At 42.2% G+C, this 21,559-nt stretch overlaps 1 protein-coding gene across 8 annotated transcripts in view; it reads left to right on the top strand.

Annotated features, from left to right (window-relative positions):
* Positions 1–21,559, top strand: part of LOC134340554 (vitamin D3 receptor-like) — a 209,761-nt gene that overhangs the window by 125,004 nt on the left and 63,198 nt on the right. The window lies entirely within an intron of this gene.

Raw genomic sequence — 21,559 nt, 5'->3', positions numbered from 1 at the left:
CACAATAATGTCTCCAACCTCTCATAGCAGTTTATTTATCCCAGAAATTGGATTGTATAATGCTGTAAGATGTAGGAATATGGAATCAAGTTTCTTGGAAAATCTTTCAATATCAGTTGAACAAAACATCTTTTTGATTTCTAATAAACGATGGACATAGTAAATTAAATTTTCATACATATGAATTTTAAACAATAGACTGCTTAACCTCAAACCGCTAACATAGAAGTAGAGCAGTGAGGGAGAATCCACATGATACATTAACTTGACTGACATTCTCGCTATAATAGAGGAGATGTTTCGTTACATCTGTTGAAACACTTCTTCGGATTATTGCCACTAAATTGGTGTGATGAAGTACATCATCTTGGAGATCCATTTCTTCTCAAAAGTAATTCTGCACAGATTTTAGGTTTATTCACATTAGACAAGGCTTGATTGACAATTAATATTTTACTTGGAGGAGAGAGAGATCTAATTGCTCAACACCTCTTTAATCTCCTAAAAGAGACTTGACTTAATGGGTTGAGTAATCTCTAGCAGTGAATGTTGTATGTTTGAAAAGTATGCAAGTCCCCATCTGCATCTATTGGACATAGATCACCCTTTTTTGATTGGGAGGGGAAAAACTGGTAGGGATTTAGTTTATATAAAAAAAGCAACAAGGTTAAGGTGGAAGCAAGGCATTTATTTATTGCAGGAATTCTACAGGGGAGGAGATAATGGAATAAGTGAAAACAGCAGTGTCTGAATTGTCAAGCTTTACAACAAATATGTTTTAACCATTGCTGTAATGGTGCAGCTTTCTCTGAACCCCATGTGTCCATGATGGGGGGTTTCTCCTGTTCACCAGATAGATTATTGTTCAACTCAATTGCAAGCTGTACAGGGGAGCAAGATTCAACAGCAGAAAACACGGTACCTCTGTAAACATATTAAACAGCAACATTCTGAGGTGGGTTGTCAGAAAAGGATTAATAATCTTCATTTAGAAAGACAATCAACTTGGTGATTGTTAATTTAGAGAAGGCAGTGTCTGACTGACTGAACATTTTGAGAGGAAGTAATAAGGGGTACGCACACAAAATGCGGGAGGTACTCAGCAGGTCAGGCAACATCTGTGAAAGTGAATGGAAAGGAAGTCAATGATTTGGGTCAAGACCTTCATCAGGACTGGAAAGAAGGGTGGAAAATGTCAAAATAAAAGGTAGGGGAGGGGAAGAAGGATAAGCTAGAAGGTGATAGGTGAAGCCAGGTGGGTTGGAAAGATAAAGGGCTGGAGAAAGAATCATAGGAGAGAAGTGGACCATGGAAGAAAGGGAAGGAGGAGGGGCACTGGGGGAGATGATAGGCAGGTGAGAAGAGGTAAAATTGGGGAATAGAAGAAGAGGGAAGGGGGAGGGGAAATAATTACTGGAAGTTGGAGAAATCGATGTTCATGCCATCAGGTTGGAATCTACCAAGATGGAATTTGAGAGTGGTCTTGTTGTGAGGCAGCCATGGATCAACGTGTCGGAACAGGAATGGGGATAATAATTAAAATGGTTGGCCACCAGGAAAGCCTGCTTTTGGAGCGGAGGTGCTCGACAAAGCAATACAGGTGGCCCCCGTTTTCTGAACGTTCACTTTACAACACCTCACTGTTACGAAAGACCTAAATTAGCTACCTGTTTTCACTAACAGAAGGTGTTTTCATTGTTACAAAAAAAGGCAGCGTGTGAAAAAAAGGCAGTGTGCGCCCGAACAGCCAAGCTCCTCCCCCGGAACTGCATACTAGCCGCCATTGCTTAAACACATACTTTATCTTGATTTATTAGTGCATCCGTTAGCAAGGTGAGTTCTAAAAGAGCTCGTAAAGGTGTTACACTTAGCATAAAACTAGACATAATTAAGCGTTTCGATCGTGGTGAATAAAGTAAGGACATTGTCCACGCGTTGAACTTGCCTGCATCCACCATTCGCACTATCTATACGTAGAGAGAAAGAATTTTGAAAGCTGCCGATATTACTGTTGGTCCTGCTCGTAGCAAAGTGGTCTCTCTTAGTCGGCATCCAATAATGGATAAAATGGAAAGTCTATTGCTTGAGTGGATTGATGGGTGTACAAAGCATGGTGTTCCATTAAGTTTCCTTACACTTAAGGAGAAATCAGTCTTTTTAATCAACTGAAACAGAAAGCACTGGACGATGGTGATGAAAGTGTTGCAGAAGTGGAATTTAAAGGGAGTCATAGGTGGTTTGATCGGTTTCTGAGGCAAGGGCAGCTTCATAGTTTAATGTTTACCAGAGAGAGTGCTTCGGCCGATATTGAACCTGCCGAAAAGTTCCCAGCTGAACTGAAGAAAATAGTTACAGAAGGTGGATAGTGTAGAGGATTGTCGAAGATTGCAGAGAGACATTGATAGAATGCAGAAGTGGGCTGAGAAGTGGCAGATGGAGTTCAACCCGGAGATGTGTGAGGTGGTGCACTTTGGAAGGACAAACTCCAAGGCAGAGTACAAAGTAAATGGCAGGATACTTGGTAGTGTGGAGGAGCAGAGGGATCTGGGGGTACATGTCCACAGATCCTGAAGGTTGCCTCACAGGTAGATAGGGTAGTTAAGAAAGCTTATGGGGTGTTAGCTTTCATAAGTCGAGGGATAGAGTTTAAGAGTCATGATGTAATGATGCAGCTCTATAAAAACTCTGGTTAGGCCACGCTTGGAGTACCGTGTCCAGTTCTGGTCACCTCACTATAGGAAGGATGTGGAAGCATTGAAAAGGGTACAGAGGAGATTTACCAGAATGCTGCCTGGTTTAGAGAGTATGGATTATGATCAGAGATTAAGGGAGCTAGGGCTTTACTCTTTGGAGAGAAGGAGGATGAGAGGAGACATACTTTATACTTTATTCTTTATTGTCACCAAACAATTGATACGAGAATGTACAATCATCACAGTGATATTTAATTCTGCGCTTCCCACTCCCTGGATTACAAATATTAAATATTAAAAATAGTAAAAATTAGTGAATATTAAAAATTTAAATTATAAATCATAAATAGAAAATAGAAAAATGGAAAGTAAGGTAGTGCAAAAAAACCGAGAGGCAGATCCAGATATTTGGAGGGTACGGCCCAGATCCGGGTCAGGATCCATTCAGCAGTCTTATCACAGTTGGAAAGAAGCTGTTCCCAAATCTGGCCGTACGAGTCTTCAAGCTCCTGAGCCTTCTCCCGGAGGGAAGAGAGACGAAAAGTGTGTTGGCTGGGTGGGTCGTGTCCTTGATTATCCTGGCAGCACTGCTCCGACAGCATGCTGTGTAAAGTGAGTCCAAGGATGGAAGATTGGTTTGTGTGATGTGCTGTGCCATGTTCACGATCTTCTGCAGTTTCTTTCGGTCTTGGACAGGGCAACTTCCATACCAGATTGTGATGCACCCTAGAAGAATGCTTTCTACGGTGTATCTATAAAAATTAGTGAGGGTTTTAGGGGACAGGCCAAATTTCTTTAGTTTTCTCAGGAAGTAAAGGCACTGGTGGGCCTTCTTGGCAGTGAATTCTGCTTGGTTGGACCAAGTCAAGTCATTTGTGATATTGACCCCGAGGAACTTAAAGCTTTTGACCTGTTCCACTTGCACACCACCGATGTAAATTGGGTCATGTGGTCCGCTACTCCTTCTGAAGTCAACAACCAATTCCTTCGTCTTGCTGACGTTGAGGGATAGGTTATTGTCTTCACACCATGCCGCCAGGTTCTTAATTTCCTCTCTGTACTCAAACTCATCATTACCCGACATACGGCCTACAATTGTTGTGTCATCAGCAAACTTATATATTGAGTTTGATGGAAACTTGGCTACACAATCATGGGTGTACAGTGAGTACAGCAGGGGGCTGAGTACACAGCCTTGTGGGGCACCGGTGCTCAGAGTGATTGTAGAGGAGAGCTTGTCCCCTATTTTTACAGCCTGGGTCCTGTCTGTGAGGAAGTTGAAGATCCAGCTGCAGATCTGAGTGCTAAGGCCCAGGTTCCAGAGCTTAGGAATCAGTTTATTTGGAATGATGGTATTAAAGGTAGAACTGTAGTCAATGAAAAGGAGCCTTACGTATGCGTCTTTATTCTCCAGGTGTTCTAAGGAGGAATGTAGGGCCAGAGAGATGGCATCTGCATTTGACCTGTTGCTCCGGTAGGCGAATTGCAAAGCATCGAGGTTGCCCGGTAGGCTGTGGTTGATGTGTACCATAACCAATCACTTGAAGCACTTCATAGCAATTGATGTCAGAGCCACAGGTCGATAGTCATTCAGGCATGCCACCTTGCTCTTCTTCGGCACTGGGATTATCGTTGCCTTCTTAAAACACGAGGGGATCTTAGACTGAAGCAAGGAGCAGTTGAAGATGTCAGCAAACACTCCAGCTAGCTCGCTTGCACAGGCCCAGAGAACCCGTCCTGGAACGCCATCTGGGCCCGTTGCCTTCCTTGGATTTATTTTCAGGAAGGCCCTTCTAACGTCCTCCTCGGTGACGATGAATCTCGATGCCACCAGGTCCGGTTCATCCGGAGGGAGCGGGACGCTCCTCTTCTGTTCAAATCTTGCGTAGGATACATTAAGTTCGTCGGGAAGAGAAGCGCCACAGTTATTGATATTCCCAGCCTTTGCGCCCAGTGATTTCATTAATCCTGACGAAGGGTCTCAGCCTGAAACGTCGACTGTACCTCTTCCTAGAGATGCTGCCTGGCCTGCTGCGTTCACCAGCAACTTTGATGTGTGTTGCTTGAATTTCCAGCATCTGCAGAACTCCTCGTGTTTGCGTGATCTCATTTAGACCCTGCCATAGTCTACTGGCATCCCTCTGGTTAGCCTGGGCTTCCAACTTGGCTCGATATTGCCTCTTGGTGCCCTTAATGGCTTTCCGGAGTTCACACCTGGATTCCATGTAGCAACTGGTATCCCCGGACCTAAAAGCCACAGCTGTAGCCTTTAAAAGGGACTTGACCTCATAATTCATCCAATGTTTCCAGTGAGGGAATACCCGGATCATCTTGCGAGACACACAGTCCTCCATGCATTTCCAAATAAAGTCCGTGACAGCTGAGGCACACTCATCTAGGTTAGCTGCCGAGTCCTTGAATACTAACCAGTCCACCGATTCAAAGCAGTCACAGAGGACCTCATCCGTTTCCTCCGTCCAACGTGACACCACTTTTGACACCATGACCTCCCGCTTCAGTTTCTGTTTGTAAGCCGGGAGGAGGAGTACGGCCTGGTGGTCCGATTTTCCGAAGTGAGGTCGTGGGACGGAACGGTAGGCATCCTTGACTGCTGTGTAGCCGTGGTCAAGTATATTCGAACCTCTAGTGGGGCAGGAGACATGTTGGTATAACTTTGGCAGCACCTTTCTGAGGTTGGCCTGGTTAAAGTCCCCGGCTGTAATGAGCAAAATCTTCTGATACCTGGTCTCAAGTTCACTGATGTTGGCATACAGTATGTTCAGAGCACACTCCACGTCTGCCTGGGGCGGGGGGAAGGTAGACCACTGTCAGTATGACTGATGTGAATTCCCATGGCAGATAGTAGGGACGACACTTCACCAACAGGTGTTCCAGGTCCGGGCTGCAGGAGCCTGTCAGTGCCACTGTATCCAAGCACCACGCAGTGCTAATCAGTAAGCAGACACCACCTCCCTTCGTCTTGCCCGAAGACGCCGTGCGGTCCATTGGATGGATCAAAAATCCCTCCGGTCGGATGGCACAGTTGGGGGTGGCAGGGGAGAGCCAGGTCTCGGTGAAACAGAATACACAGCAGTTCTGCATCTCCCTGCAATAGGTGAGTCTCCCTTTAAGATCATCCACCTTGTTCTCTATGGCTTGCATGATAGAGGTGTACAAGATAATTAGAGGAATAGATAGAGTGGATCGCCAGCGCCTCTTCCCCAGGGCACCACTGCTCAATACAAGGGGACATGGCTTTAAGGTAACGGGTGGGAAGTTCAAGGGGAATATTAAAGGAAGGTTTTTTACTCTGAGAGTGGTTGGTGCGTGGAATGCACTGCCTGAGTCAGTGGTGGAGGCAGATACACTAGTGAAGTTTAAGAGACTGCTAGACAGGTATATGGAGGAATTTAAGGTGGGGGGGCTATATGGGAGGCAGGGTTTGAGGGTCAGCACAACATTGTGGGCCGAAGGGCCTGTACTGTGCTGTACTATTCTATGTTCTATGTTATTCGTATAAGCAAGTGTTTAACTGTGACGTAACTGCAATTTATTGGAGTCTTCCCGATTCCGGTAAGTGAAACTACAGTGTACATACATTATCTCTACTTTATATAGGCTGTATATTTTTATGTGTTATTTGGTATGATTTGGCAGCTTCATAGCTTAAAGGTTACTGGAGAGAGTGTTTCTGCTGAGAGCACTTGTGTCGTGTTTCTGCCGAGAGTGCTGCCGTAAGATTTTCGCTGCGCTAGACAGTGCTGCAGAAAAGTATTTCTACTTTATGTAGGCGGTGTATTTATCATATCATTCCTGCTTTTGCTATATGTTACTGTTATTTTCGGTTTTATGTGTTATTTGGCATGATTTTGTAGGTTATTTTTTGGGTCTGGGAATGCTCAAAATTTTTTCCTATATTAATAAATGGTAATTGCTTATTCACTTAACAACATTCTGGCTTACGAGCCGTTTCATAGGAACACTCTACCTTCGGATAGCGGGGGAAACCTGTATATGCAGAACTGAGGTAACATACTTCCATTCCCTCTCTAGCTAAGGACTCTCCACTTTCTCGCCTTTCATCTCACCAGCTTCTCCTCACCTCCAATGTGATGTCAGAACCAGAAGCATCTTCTCCTCTCCTACCATTTCAGCGTTCTGGGACAGTCAGATTTACTCCTTCACCTTCATTTCCCTTCCCATGCAATCAAAGAAGATGCTACCCTGCCGAAGGGTCTCGGCCTGAAATGTCGACTGTACCTCTTCCTAGAGATGCTGCCTGGCCTGCTGCGTTCACCAGCAACTTTGATGTGTGTTGCAAGATGCTACCCTGTTCTTTTACTTCTTCCTTTCCCATTTTCCAGGTCCCAAACATTCAGATTAGGTCTCAGGGTCCAGTTGGCCACTGTAATTCTATTTCTTGGTCTTTCTCTTATGTCCATGTGAATAATAAACTTACTTACACTTTTTTTTTTCAATTCAGTATGCTGCATATGTTGTTCACAACATAACCTCTACTCTGGAAACGCAGATTGGTTCAGGCTACCATTGTTACTCTGAGCTTCCCATTTCTTTAATTGTTCATCGCACTCCTACGAGTCCTACATTGTTCCACCAAAGCACAAAGCACATTCAAGGAACAACATGTCATCTACTGAGTAGGCAATTTACAGCCTTTCAGACACAAGAATGAAAGAAACAGGAGAGGAGTTAGCTATCTGGCCCTTCAAGCCCACTCCGCAACTCATCATGGTCATGGCCGATCATTTACAGCACTCTGTTTCAGTTTTCTGCACTATCACTATATCTGTTGATTTTACAATCTATTGATTTCTATTCTGAATGAACTCATTGACTGAACCGTCACAGCCCTGCAGAATAGGTAATTCCAAAGATTCACCATTAATGGGATCTAACAGTGATTTCAGCAATTCTTTAGTTTCATACTTTATTGTCACCAAACAATTGATACTAGAGCGTACAATCATCACAGCAATATTTGATTCTGCGCTTCGCGCTCCCTGGAGTACAAATCGATAGTAATAGTAAAAAATTTAAATTATAAATCATAAATAGAAAATAGAAAAGGGAAAGTAAGGTAGCGCAAAGAAACCGAGAGGCAGGTCCGGATATTTGGAGGTTACGGCCCAGATCCGGGTCAGGATCCGTTCAGCAGTTTTATCACAGTTGGAAAGGAGCTGTTCCCAAATCTGGCCGTACAAGTCTTCAAGCTCCTGAGCCTTCACCCGGAAGGAAGAGGAACGAAAAGTGTGTTGGCTGGGTGGGTCATGTCCTTGATTATCCTGGCAGCACTGCTCCGACAGTGTGCGGTGTAAGGTGAGTCCAAGGATGGAAGATTGGTTTGTGTGATGTGCTGGGCTGTGTTCATGATCTTTTGCAGCTTTTTCCAGTCTTGGACAGGACAACTTCCATACCAGGTTGTAATGTACCCTAGAAGAATGCTTTCTACGGTGCATCTATAAAAATTAGTGAGGGTTTTAGGGGACAGGCCAAATTTCTTTAGTTTTCTCAGGAAGTAAAGGCGTTGGTGGGCCTTCTTGGCAGTGGACTCTGCTTGGTTGGACCAAGTCAGGTCATTTGTGATATTGACCCCGAGGAACTTAAAGCTTTTGACCTGTTCCACTTGCGCACCACCGATGTAAGTACGGTCCGCTACTCCTTCTGAAGTCAACAACCAATTCCTTCGTCTTGCTGACGTTGAGGGATAGGTTATTGTCTTCGCACCATGCCACCAGGTTCTTAATTTCCTCTCTGTACTCTTGACAGTCAGCAGTCACAGCCTTTGAGCTTCAGTTTCCAGATTTAGCATTTTAGGTTTTCCTTTGCTGCTGATAATTTCATACTTATTAAACTCCAGTTTATTCTTTCTCCAGAGCATCATTGTGTTATTCATTAATCCCTTTACCTCTCTTTCACACAGCTCTATTACACCTTCAACTGCTCTGGCCCCTATCCTATCACACACCTTCACTATTGTACTGACCTCCCCTCCCCACTTTGCATTTTACCTCTAACTATCCTCAGATCTGTCAAAAGATCGTCACCCAGAGGTGCTAATTCTGTTTCCTTCTCCGTTAATGCTGCCTGACCTGCCGGGTATATCTGGCATTTTCAGTTTTCTCTCAAATTCTCATTGTCTGCTGCATTTTGCTTTTGAATGATTTAATTATTAATCTAGTAAAACAGACAGTTATTCGGCATTAACCTGACAATCCGTTACCCTAACCTTGTACTCTTATTTTATATTACACCTCACTAAATACTTTTTGAAATTCCGAAGCTCTACATCTGCTAGTTCCCTTTGCTTATCTTCAATGAACACTGGTAAATTTGTCAAGTATGATGTCCCTTTCATAAAACCACACAGGCACTGCTTGATTGTCTTCACTTTTTGTAAATGCCCTGTTATCAGGGCCAGGGCACTTGCCAGCTTTTAACCCTATTAGTTTTCTGTAGTAATAGTGACATTTTAAGTTTTTCCCTCTCTATTGCCTTTGGATATATATTATCATTGGGATGGTCTTTGTGTCTTCTGTCATGAAACCAATCCAAATAATTATTACAACTGAGGGCAGATCATGTGCTTCAAAGATTGACACAAGGTTGAACTGAGGAACAAAAAAGGGGCAACTACCGGAAATATATATAGATCCTGATTATAGCGTGTTCTGCTTTTTCAGTAAGCAATATTTTTCTAAGAATATAAAAGCATACAAAGTAGAAGCGGGGACAGGCCATTGGACCCTTTGTGCCTGCTCCGCCATTCGCTAAGATGATTTGGATCGTTTACTTCAATACCACTTCCCTGCACCCACTCCATGTGCCCTTATACCTTTTACAGTAAAAATCTATCAGTTTCTGTTTTAAATGTACTGTGACTGAGACTCCACAGTACACAGGTGGAGAATTCCAAAGGTTCACCACCCCGTAAGTGAAGAGATTTCTCCTCACCTCAATCGTAAATGGCCAATTCCTTACTTTGAGACTGTTGACTTCTGGATCTAGATACCCCAGCCAGGGGAAATATCAACTCCACATCAACCCTGTCAAGCCCTGCAAAAATTTTGTATGTCATAATGAGATGATATCTCATTTTTACGCTCAGGTTTACGCCACCCTGAGCAAGGTGTACGGAAGGCAGCTGGTCCAGATGGAATACCTGGCCGCGTGCTCAGAGTCTGTGCAGGGCAGTTGGCCAGGGTCTTCACGGACATTTTTAATCTGTCCCTGGCCCAGGCAGTTGTCCCCACAAGCTTCAAGATCACCACCATCGTGCCAGTGCAGAAGCATTCCACTGCCACGGGCCTGAATGACTTCCGTCCAGTTGCACTCACCCCCTTCACTGCAAAGCGCTTTGAGAAACTGGTTCTATCACATCTGAAATCCTGTCTGCCCTCTACCCTGGACCCCCATCAATTGGCCTATCACACCAACAGGTCATCAGAGGATGCCATCTCCACGGCACTTCACTCTGCCCTGACCCACCTGGACAGCCCCAACTCTTACGTCAGAATGCTGTTCATTGACTTTTAGTTCAGCATTCAATACTGTGATCCCCTCCAAGCTGATCGCCAAACTTCGCCAGCTTGGTATCAGCGTATCCCTCTGCAATTGGACCTTGGACTTTCTGACTAACAGATCCCAATCAGTTAAGTTAGACAACCTCTCCTCCTCCATTCTCACCCTGAACACCGGCGTGCCGCAAGGCTGTGTGCTGAGCCCTCTTCTGTACTCACTTTTCACCTATGACTGCGTTCCTGTACATGGTTCTACCTTCATAATCAAGTTCACAGATGACACCTCAGCGGTTGGTCTGATCAGAGGGGATGACGAGACAGCCTACAGGGACGAGGTCCAGCACCTGGCCACGTGGTGTGCCGACAACAACCTGGCCCTTAACATCCAGAAGATCAAGGAGATCATTGTGGACTTCAGGCATGCTAGGAGTCACACTCATGTCCCCATCTACATCAACGGAGCTGTAGTAGAGCGTGTATCAAGCTTCAAATTCCTTGGTGTCCACATTTCCGAGGATCTCACCTGGTCCCTGAACTCCTCCATCCTGATCAAAAAGGCACAACAGCACCTTTATTTCCTGCGGAGCATGAAGAAAGCTCATCTCTGTCCCAGGATACTGACGGACTTTTACTGCTGTACCATTGAGAGCATACTCACCAACTGCATCTCAGTGTGGTATGGCAATTGTCCCGTATCAGACCACAAAGTACTCCAGCATGTGGTGAAAACTGCCCAGCGGATTATCGGCACCCAATTGCCCACCATTGAGAACATCTACCATAAACGCTGCCTGGGCAGGGCGAAAAGCGTTATCAGGGATGCATCTCACCCTAACCATGGACTTTTTACTCTCCTCCCATCCATTAGGTGCTACAGGAGCCTCCGCTCCCGTACCAGCAGGCACAGGAAGAGCTTCTTCCCTGAGGCTGTGACCCTGCTGAACCTCTCATCACAGTGCTAAGCAGTATTGCACCCATATTGTACTGTCTCAGTACTTTTATATTTGTGTGCTGTAGCACTTACTTTTTATTCGCAGTTATTTTGTAAATAACGCTATTCTTTGCATTTCTGGTCAGACGCTAACTGCATTTCATTGGCTTTGTATCTGTACTCGGCACAATGACAATAAAGTTGAATCTAATCTATTTTTTATAAACTCAAGAGGATCTGCCTCCTTAATCAAACCCATTCAACTTTCCGAGGTCGGTTGTCCATCGTCAAAGTGGGGAGACTGGGACCTTTGTAGCACCTTTAGGGAGGGCTTCATAATGAGGTTTGCAGTCAGTAGAGTAAAAGAGTACACATCTTCAAGGAGCAGTGCTTCAGAAAAGTGGCCTCCACTATTAAGGACTCCCATAATCCAGGACATGCTTTCTTCTTATTGTTACCGTCAGGTAGGAGATACAGAAACCTGAAAGCACACACTCAGTGATTCAAGAACAGCTTCTTCCCCTCTGCCATCTGATTTCTAAATGGACATTGAACCCTTGGACACTACCTCACTTTCTTTTATTATTTCTGTTTCTGCACTATTTTTAATTTAACTATTTAATATATACATGTATATACTTACTGTAGTTGATTGATCTATTTATTTCTATATTATCATGTATTGCATTGTACTGCTGCCACTAAGTTAACAAATTTCATGACATGATATTAAACCTGATTCTGATTCTGATTCTTAACCTCTCCTCATCAAACAAACTCTGTGCCCTGCCACATATTCATGAAATCAACCTCGTTAACCTTTCACAAACATGAGAAAATCTGCAGATGCTGGAAATCCAAAGCAACGCACACAAAATGCCGGAGGAACTCAGCCACCCAGGCAGCATCTAATGAAAAAAGTCAACTTTATGAAGGTCAACCTTTATTGCCTTCCTTCTATCACAAGTATATCTTTCCACATGCAGGGTGGAACGCAACATTCCAGGTGCAGACTTAACCAGAGCCCTATATAATTTTGGTACTCAAATCTTCTTGCATTAAATATACATTTTGTCTAAAAAATTGCTTGCTGTACCTACAATACATGCTGGTTTTTGTGACAAGTACATCTGGGTCCTTTGAACACCAACATCTTTCAATCTCACACTATTTTTAAAAAAACTTTTCTATTCTTACTTGCGAAGCCCATAGAGATACTATGAAGTCAATCGTTTGCTGTAAATTGTCCCAAATGTCAGCGTGTGGCAGAAATATCGGGGGAGCTAGTGGATGTGGGAAAAGATAGGTTACGGGGAAGTAAGTGGAGGAATGGACTGATGTAACATTAATCTCAGGACATGTCTTTCTCGGGGAAGTTAAGTTCAGAATCTATGAGGACAGGATTTATGGATGTGAGCTCTTTGAGGTCTCTTCTCTTGGTCTCCCTAGCTAGGTTTATGCTGCTACTGACTCCTTGCACATGCAGCTCACCTAGTGGTACCACCACAGCTGCCACCATACTGAAGATAAGTGAAGTGTGAAAAGAGCAATAAACTTTACCCAAAGTGAAATTCTGGAAATTTTGGTGTAGGGCTGAAAAATCCAGCATTATGCAAATACATTTCTTGCCATCAATCTTTTTCCCAATCCAAATGTTTATTTTCTCTGGACTTCATGTAAAATCAGAGGTTGGTCCAGGTAAACAAATGAGGCTGTCTGGATGGAGTTTGCCCATTCCCCCTGTGACCGCATAAGTTTCCATTTCCCTCCCACATCCCAAAGATATGGTAGTAAGTTAAAAGGTTGCTATAAGTGATGGGTATCAAAAGAAACATCTAAAGTAATAAGTTGTGGGGCTACAGGGAAAATCAGAGAGAGAGTGGGACAGATGGGATTGCTGTGCAAGCAGCTGTCAGAGACCTGATGGGCTGAACGAACACCTCTTGCATCATCTCACAATGAATGTAAAAGCAATCGTGTTGCAATAAATGTTCCCTACTGAAACACAATATGCTGTAAGTGTAAAAGTACCTCAATGATCCACATTTACCAAGTCCACTATATTTTTAAATAAAAGCCATCAACAACACACAAAGAACCAAAAGCAAGATAATTGGGAAATAAATTTCAGAGGTTATTTAATTTATTCCTGGGAGATATAATGTATAATATTGCCCTAATGTTGCCTTATCTATTGCTAGTAAGAAAACAATATGGTGTCATAAATTACTTTATCTATGCAAGTATGACGAGGCAGCAGCTGTTTAATTTTTATTGACCATCTGTTTACTGTACATATTATATGCCAAAAAATGAGTAAAACAGCACAAGTACTACACGGCATTACATAACCATGCATCTTTAAATCAGTACTATTTAGAAAATCACTTCAAATTTGCATAATTGTGCAATCCTGTGGCAAACTGTAGTTGCAAGATATTAACCCAGAAACAGTTTGAGTATTTTTGTGTTTAAAGTTACCTCAGGAAATGTTGGAAATCATGCTCTTTCTTGTTTTAACAGTGCAAACAAATTTTGGTTACTTTGTTTTAAAAAAAGATACCCTGGAGGTTTCATTCCTTGGAGGAGGACAATTTCTGGAATTTATAAATATGTGGAGCAGCTGTAGGCTTTATTGTCTTTTTGTTTGGGGAAAATGTGTAAACTTCAGACAATTTTCAGACATGTGATTTTTTTTCTCTGGTAGATGTTGTACATTTTTTATAACATTTGATGCTAATTTCAGTTCCAGCAGCAAACCTTCAGCTCAGCGGGAAACTCAAGAGCGTGACTGAAGGATTTCAAAACAAAATCGTTATTTCATTTGTCTGCCTATTTTATTAGCAGCTAGTTCAGGTTGTACAAGTTTGATTTGGATTTCGAGTGTGGTATTTTGGAGTTTTTGGATCTGCATTTGGCTGAAATACATGAGTGAGTGCAGAACATGCTTGAATTATCTCCCATTTAAACAGCACAAATGAAAAATCCTCACATTTTCACGTTGAGGCACAGAAGTGATTGGCATTAATTTGCATTTATGAGCTTCATATTTCTGCTGAATGGTTTCGGAAAATGAAGCAATATGCTTGAATATCCTTTCCAAAGTGAAGCTAATGCATGTGTTTGTTTCATGAATAGCTGAAGAGCTCTAAGTACAGTGTCATAAAAATTAGCTCATCGCCTTTCACCTCTCGGTTGTCGTTATCATCTTCCTTACTTATCAGATTCCACCATTGGTAGTCTTTGTAAGTTGATAAATTATTGGTTTATTATTGTCACATGTACTAAGGTATAGTGAAAAACTTGTCTTTCATACCATCCATAGAGATCAATTCAGTGCAACAATGCATTGAGATAGTTCAAGATAAAATGAAATGAGTCTTCAAATTAAAGTGCAGGTGGACAAGGAGGTAGATTGTGAGGTCAAGAGCCTTCTAATAGTACTAGAGAGCCATTCAGTAATCTTATAAAAGTGGCATAGAAGCTGTCCTTGAGCACTGTGCTTTCAAGCATTCATATCACCTGCCTAATTTGGGGGCGGGGGGGAAGAAGACGAGAGAATGTCTAGGGTGGGTGGGATCTTTGATTATGCTTGCTGCTGTACTGATGCAGTGAAAAGTGCAGAGTCCATGGAGGGGAGGTTAGTTCCTGTGATGTATTGAGATGTGTTCACAACTTGCCGTAGTTTCCTGAGGTCATGGGCACAGCAGTTGCCATACTACACCTTGACGCATCTGAAGAGGATGCTATCTATGATGCATCTATAAAAGCTGCTGAAGGTCAAAGGGACGTGCCAAATTCCATTAACCACCTGAGGAAGTAGAAGTGCTAGTGAGCTTTCTTGCTCATGGTGTCAACATAGTTGGACTCAGACAGACAATTGTTGTCCTAGAAACTTGAAATTTCGACCCTCCCAACCTTAGCGTCTTTGATGCAAACAAGAGTATGTCCGCCACACCCCATGAAGTCAAAAACCAGATCTTATGTTCCTGCTTGTGCTCACTCTCTTATGTCTCCACCTTCATCCATCTCTCCTCACACCTGGCTCCATTCACCCTTTTATTTGTTTCTCTCTATCCATCGTCTGCCTAAGTCTTATCTTCCAACTCCACCCCTCTCCTCCTCGCTCAATACGCCTATTATCCTTCACCTCTCCTTGTTCCACCAATCACCCGTTGGACCTGTCCTACCACTCCTCCTCTCCACTTTGCAGAATTTCAACTCAAAACTTTGACAGTTCCAATATCCCCACTGAATCTGTTTGAGCCACTGAGTTCCTTCAGCGGATGGTGTGCTGCTCCAGGTTTTAGCATCTGCAGCCTCTTGTGTTCATAGATATGTTGGCTGAGCCGACTGAGATTGTCATAAATTGCAATATGAATTGTACTGCCACACATGAGGATTTCCTTCATAACTCTGTGGATCTGCTGGTGGTTGCTATCTTGCTGTCCCACTGTGCTAGAGTGTATCAGCTGACTTGGTAAAGCTTAACTAATTGCATATCATGGGTAATGTGGATGAGTTGAAATAAGTGAGGTATACCAGAGGCATGTTAACATATTTTGCATCACTAAAGCGAAAATAGTCTTTGCATCATTGTGGGAGACGTGCTGTTGCTGTTGGCAATTTATTGCAAGAGAAGCTATCGAGACATGTAAAGCCCGCAGAGGTTGTGCTTGGGCTCATGCCCATTGCCTATTACTGATTACTAAAATATGTGGTTTGAAGTTAGTAATCCCAGAATAATTTAAGGTTCTGTCTAATCATCTGAGATTCTTGCATTGCATAATATACACTCAGTGGCCACTTTATTAGGTACACCTGTATACCTTATTAATGCAAATATCTAATCAGCCAATCATGTGGCAGCAACTCAATGCATAAAAGCATGCAGCCATGGTCAAGAGATTCAGTTGTTGTTCAGACCAAACATCAGAATGGGGAAGAAATGTGATCTAAGCTACTTTGACCGTGAAATGATTATTGGTGCCAGGCGGGGTGGTTTGAGTACCTCAGAAACTGTTGATCTCCTGATATTTTCATGCACAACTGTCTCTAGATCTTACAGAGAATAGTGTGGGAAAAGCAAAAAAAAAACAACCAGTGAGCAGCAGTTCTGTGGCAAAAACGCCTTGTTAATGAGAGAAGTCAGAGGAGAATGGCCAAGCTGACAGGAAGGCGACAGGAACTGAAATAACCAGGCGTTACAACAGTGGAGTGCAGTAAAGCATCTCTGAACGCACAACACATCAAACCTGGAAGTGGATGGACTACAGCAGCAGAAGACCATGAAAGTTTATTCAGTGGCAAGGCGGTACCTAATAAGTGGCTACTGTGTGTATGTACAACACTCTGATAGAATGTTAATACATGGTAGTAAGACAGAAGTAATTTTGAATCATTTTGCATTTTGTTGGTGTGGACCCTCATCGGTGATGTATGGATTTTAAAAAATGGGGCTATTATATTTTGTAACTCTAACCTCATATCACCCCTGCTGTTGTCTGTAAGGTGTTTCTGCATTCTCCCCTTGACCATATAGATTTCTTCCAGGTGTTCTGGTTTCCTCCCACATTCCAAACACTTACGGTTAGGGTTAGTGAATTTTGGGCATGGTATATTAGTGCTGGAAGCGTGGTGACACTTGCCCGAAAAAATCCTCTCTGATTAAGTTTGATACAAAAAAAGACGCATTTCACTGTATGTTTCAATGTACATGTGACAAATAAAAGTAATCTTATCTCTCATAACCAGTGAGACTCATTACTTGAACCTAGAGCTCAAAGTACCTTCACAACACTCAAAAGTGCAGGGATGTGCAGTCAGGTTCAAACCAAATCAAGGTGGCGGGGCCTGGACCCGAGAATGTATCGAAGTGGTAGGGGCTGGGTCCAACAGCAAGGAGTGAGCCAAGGTTTGGACAATTTAAGCACCGGGCCATGTTGAAAAGGTCAGGGTGACAGGGCTGGAGGCAAGGGATGGGCCCGCTGAGCTCTCTGCTTTGCAAGGTTTACTTGTCTCTGCTGTGACCTGCAACTAACAGGCTCCTGAATCAGCTGTTACTGGGTTTGTGTCTGTGACTCACTTTGGTGAACCTCAGTTCTGAATGCTATTTGCTTACGTTTATTGTTAGCACAATTTGTTTTTTCTTCTCTGCACATTGGGTATTTGATGGTCTTCTTTTGTTTTACTGGGTTCTTTTGGGTTTCTGAGTTTTGTGGCTGTAAGGAGATGAATTTCAAGGATGTATAATGTATACATACTTTGATAATAAATGTACTTGGAACTTTGAAACTACAGTTAACCAGGAGTACAGCCATTTTGCCCACATCTCAGAATGCTCATTTTTCAGTGAGCACTTTTTTCCAGCGTAAAGTTCTGCTAAATGATATCAACAATGGTGCTAAAATGGGTCTGCAGTGAAAATTGAGAAAAAAACTGCAGATGCTGGAAATCTGAAATAAAACAGAAAATGCTAGAAACTCTTGGCAGGTCAGGGAGCATCTGTGGAGAGAGAGCTAGAGTTGAAGGCCTCTCACCAGCATTTTCTGTTCTTATATCAATCTCTCTGGTCTGAGAAACAATAGTTCTGATTTACCCACAGAACCACAAGGTTTTACTACTTCAGGATATATATGAGGTCAAAAACCTTCTAATTGTACTAGGGAACTATTCTACAATCTTATAAAAGTGGCAAAGAAACTGTCCTTGAGCACTGTGCTTTCAGGCCTTCATATCTTCTGCCTAATTGGGGGGGTGAAATTCCTGGATCCATCATATAAGTATAATTGCAAAGAAACACGACAGCGCCTCTACTTCCCCGGGAGCCTGTGGAGATTTGCCATGTCATTAAAAATCTGGACAAACTTCTATAGTTGTGTGGTGTGACTGGCTGCATTACAGCCTGGTATGGGAACACCAATGCCTTTGAGCAGAAAACCCTACAAAAGGTAGTGGATTCAGCCCAGTACATCACATTAGAGATCAGACCTGCTGGGCAACATTGTAATATCTGCAAGAAATTGCAAAGTGTCAATACAGAAATTCTTTGATTTACAAAAGGGTTTTGTTCCAGGAAACTGTTTTGTACAAAAGTCAGTAAATTTCCCATTCATTTCAATGTAAAAACTATGTTTCAGAGCTCAAGAATTTCAGTCAAAAGATGTAAACATTTAAAAATACCCCAACACAAGTATTTTAAAATTCTGAAATATTTTTATTAACAATTAAAATGTAAGATGATGAGTACATAATGTATCTTTTGAGAATTATCACCAAATGAAATATGCAGGCTCCTAAACAGTCATGCCAGAGTGGATTTGGAAAGGCTGTTTCTTCCTGCGGGAGGGTCTAGGACTAGGGGTCACTGCCTAAAAGTAAGGCATCGCCCACACAAGACATACGAGGGGTGATTGATAAGTTTGTGGCCTAAGGCAGAAGGAGTCAATTTTAGAAAACCTATCACATTTATTTTTCAACATAGTCCCCTCCTACATTTACACACTTAGTCCAGCAGTCGCGGAGCATACGGATCTTGGACCTCCAGAAAGTGTCCACAGCAGGGGTGATTGATAAGTTCATGGCCCAAGGTAGAAGGAGATGAGTTATACAGCTCTCGTTACATGCACCTGCAGGTCAACTCTTTGCGTGATTATGCAGAAGGTTTGAAGTTAATAACTCATCTCCTCCTACCTTAAACCACAAATTTATCAATCACCCCTAGTATGTGAGGGCTTTTTTTTTCCTCCGAGGTCATGACTCTTTGGAACTCTCATCATGAAAAGATTATGAAAGGCAAATCTTACTGATAAGCAAAAGGGAAAAAGTTATCACAGGTTGACGTTAGAGTCAGATCAACCATGATTTTATTAATTGGTGCAGCAAGCTTTAGGGGCGGAATGGTCCACTCCAGCTTCTTATCTATGTCTTTGTATTTAAGCTTTTCACGTGAAGGTCGTGGCAGGGGGAGGTGCCACTGGTGTTTGGATTGTGATGGTGATGGGGAATGTGAGCTTGTAGTGTTCATGGCAGAGGTTCTTCCTGAGGGGATGATGAATGAGATTTAAAGAAGATGCTGATGAAAATTGGATAATTCTCCTCTTCTTTGTCTGATAAAGCTCTTTATTGCAATCTTCCATCATGCAACCACCTATAATGCCACACTCCATTTTTGAGATACGCATCTTTGAAAATGGTTATTGGTTTTTTGATGTAGAAGAATACCTCTGCAAATCTTGAGCTATTTTAGTGACTTCTTGCACCTCTTGTGACTTCTTGCTCAAGCTCTAACAGAATCTTCCTTTGAGAGCTCTTCACCATAAACCAACAACTGCCCACAGCATCCTGGTCTAATTCATCAAACACAGCCTTATTTACCAAATTGATAATATCGTCTTGGGAATATTTAAGGTTTGCACATATACCCTGGCCATATGGCTTCAATATGCCATGAACCTTTGCAGGGTTATGTCTTCCAAGGAGGCACGGATGCATTTATGGCTATATTAAATTTTGCTTCTTTCAAATTTTCTGAATGATACATTTGTCATTGCTTTTTAACTCTGAAATGACAACTCATTATACACAGCATTATTGTCGCCGAACAATTGATACTAAAATGTACAATCATCACAGCGATATTTGATTCTGCGCTTTCCGCTCCCTGAATTACAAATCGATAGTAAATATTTAAAATTTTAATTATAAATCATAAATAGAAAATAGAAAACTGGAAAGTAAGGTAGTGCAAAAAAACCGAGAGGCAGGTCCGGATATTTGGAGGGTACGGCCCAGAGCCTTGGACATGGCAATATGCATTCTAGGTCACACATTGTAACAATAATGTGAGGTTTAGAGTGAAAGATACTGCTGAGATGTTGCTTGGTGTTAACTGGATGTCCAGGGGGGTTTTGACAAAGAGCAAAACTATGTTGTCCAGAGAATATTGTTCAGTGAAAGGGGAAGGAAATGCCACCAGGCTTTTTTTGTTAAATCTCCCTCCTTTAAAGCCCTCGTGTTCTCTGAGTGGGAGATTAAAAGAGGTTTAAGTTTAAAGGCTTTGTCTGTTGCTCCTCCATAACATCATGATCATGTAAATTGGCAAGTAGTGATGAAGCCAAAAGATTGTAGACTGAATGCAAGTGTAAATGAAGTAAGAAATCTCATAATATTTGTGTACTGACAATTTATATTGGGATAGAAAAGTGTGTCACATCATCATTTTAACAGTGAAAATGTAGGAACACGTAGGATGGAATCTTTGGAGCTTAGGAAGGAGAGTAAAGTTGAGAACAGCTGATGAAAGAGATTTATAGCTCTAAGTTGGCAGCTTTATTCTGCCTTCTGTCTAGGCGTATGTTAGAAAAGATCCTAGTGTTCAAATCTGGAATGGACTTGAACTTGGAATGGAAAAACAATTTTTCATCAGGAGCAGTTTTGTGTTGTGGGTTATCCCATTAGAATCTTAGTTGCAACCATACCAAGATGCTCCATGTAGGATTATTACATCTGTTGGAAAGAGAAGCTTTCCATTCCTTTGTTCTGGAATGACATCTATGGTGCACATCAGAGTCACAATTTGTAGCATATGGAACATTTTTTCAATAAAAATTGCAAGACAGTCACTTTTTTTTAGGACCTTGGGAATTTCCTACACCTGGCAAACCGTAGAGAAACTGGTAATCATTAACTTATCTCAGCAAATGTTTACTTTAAGAAATTAGATTTCGCGGCCTCCAAGTCAAAGGCAAAGTTACGTGTAACATCACTAGCAGAATTATTTGTTGTGTTAAATCCTCTGACCTACCACAGCAGATTCACTTGTTCAAGTTTTAAGAAGTTTCAACAACTTGTATGAATGGATTTCTTTTTCATCTATGAAGTTTATGATTTTTGAAGGTGCACTCATACCAGATACAGTTTTCTCACCGTGCAAGAAGTATTCCTATCTTTCATACAATGGAAATCCCATCAATCAAATGGACATGCTTTGACTATTTCAGTGTGTCATTAAATAATGGTGATATTTATTTTCTACAGCTGAAACCCTGACCTGCACCTTCGTTATTTCTAGACCTGATTATTTTAATACACTTATTCTACTCGAACTTTTAGATCGTCGAAAAATTTGCTATGTCAAGTTGAGTTCATTCCTCTGCTAGACAGAACTACTTGGGCTCCGAGTTCAGTAATACCACCGTTTAAAAATTTACGTTCTTGTTTTCAGATCCCTACATGGTCTCATCCTTTTCTGCCTCTGTATTCTTCTCTGGTCCTTTAGCTGTCCGATATCTACACTTCCTTGAATTTAGTCCTCTTGATCATCCCCATCTTTTTACACCATTGATGGCAGTGTCATTGGAATTCTATTCTTAAACCCCTCCAGCTCTCTTCCTCCC

Source organism: Mobula hypostoma, chromosome X1 (genome assembly GCF_963921235.1).
Source record: "Mobula hypostoma chromosome X1, sMobHyp1.1, whole genome shotgun sequence".
In the NCBI taxonomy this organism is placed as follows: domain Eukaryota; kingdom Metazoa; phylum Chordata; class Chondrichthyes; order Myliobatiformes; family Myliobatidae; genus Mobula; species Mobula hypostoma.
Note: the sequence above shows the minus strand (reverse complement) of the source record. Positions and strands in the feature narration are given on the sequence as shown.